The sequence below is a fragment of the Pinus tabuliformis genome, chromosome 4_2, assembly GCF_031772625.1.
Source record: "Pinus tabuliformis cultivar Carrire ecotype Pingquan chromosome 4_2, CPIR1, whole genome shotgun sequence".
NCBI lineage: Eukaryota > Viridiplantae > Streptophyta > Pinopsida > Pinales > Pinaceae > Pinus > Pinus tabuliformis.
The window spans coordinates 547,633,257-547,634,836 of NC_142304.1; the positions used below are offsets into that span (position 1 = coordinate 547,633,257).

General features: G+C 32.2%; 1 pseudogene; it reads right to left on the minus strand.

The window, feature by feature from the left end:
- Positions 1-248: 248 nt before the first annotated feature.
- On the minus strand, positions 249-638 carry LOC149170452 (antifungal protein ginkbilobin-like protein pseudogene; annotated as a pseudogene).
- Positions 639-1,580: the final 942 nt, after the last annotated feature.

Genomic DNA, 1,580 nt, shown 5'->3' on the forward strand with positions numbered 1-1,580 from the left:
TTCTATGAAAAATATCCATAACAATTTGATGCTTAATGACGCTTATTCAACTCTATCTCAATCTTACACGGGGAAACTACAGTAAACACAGAACTTCGGAATTATAACAATATATCATGATACCAGCACAATATCAAGGTAGACTATTCATGAAAGAGGAGGTAGATACCATGATACCAGCACAATATCAAGCACCCAAGCAATATCCCTGTAGAGATGAGAGATTCCTTAAGGTATTAGGGTTGATACTAAAAGCTGTACTGCTCGTAGTGAATGTCGCATTGGTTAACGTATACAAACTGAGCACCGATGGCATAATTGCAAACGCTCAAGATGTTGCTCCAGGCGTTATCAATGCAGTTGGTGCACTCAGACTGAGACAAGCTTGGATCGCACAGTGATTGCCCGTAGGCAGTGCCCCCGTTGTCTGCATCACACGATGTCGTGTACCCGTACCTGGAGGGGACCGTGTTTAGTGACAGATCTCCCAAAAGGCATTGCAGACTCTCCAAGAAAAGACTTCCAGCTGGGATTGTCTGGGTGTTACAGTACCACGCTTGGTTCCCAGTCTGGGCGCCCACCACTGCGATCAGTAACGTTGCAACCAAAGCAAACGCAAATGCCCTCATCGCCGCCATGGCTGCCTCAAATGAAATAATATCACCTCTAACAATAATCTCTTCAAATGCCAATCAAATATCACCTCTAACAATAATCTCTTCAAATGCCAATCAATCAAACTGTTATTGTGCTCCTTATCACTCTACTAGGACGCCCTCCCTCTACATGGTGGCGTGGATACCATAACCTCTCTCAGGTCAACCATGATGGCGTTTCACTCTTATTCACATTCAAATTAACTAAAATACTGACTACTAATATAATCAAAATATAAAAATTAATTAAATTATAAATTATTATAAATTTATTATTACCTATAAAATTAATATATATTATTATTAATTCATTATTACCTATAAAATTAATATATATTATTATTAATTTATTATTACCTATAAGCATGGTGGCGTGGATATCATAAACTCTCTAGGTCCACAATGATGGTGGTGTCACTCTTATTCAAATTAAGTAAAATACTTACTACTAATAAAATCAAAGTATAAAAATTTATTAAATTATAAATTATTATTAATTTATTCTTACCTATAAAATTAACATATGTGTGTACGATAGGAAACTTTTCCTATTTCTTAAATAAAATAAAATAAAAATAATAAAAGCTCATTAAAATTACAATTTTATTTTAAATTTGTATTATTTTATTATTAATATAATAGAATTAATATATGTTAAACATTTATATATTTAAAAGATTACAAAACAATATTTTTAATCATATAGATTTGCTTTCATCTTACTATTGAGACATTCCTTTTGTAAAGAGATTTTGCTACTATATTGTGGATCAATATATGGTTAATCTATATCATATGCTCAAAAATCATAATTCACTTCATATGACATGACAATTTTCTTAATTAATTATCTTAATTAAACACAAAAAATAGCATAACTTTTTTCTAGATAAATATAAACTTTTTGTGCCTATAGGGCTTTGG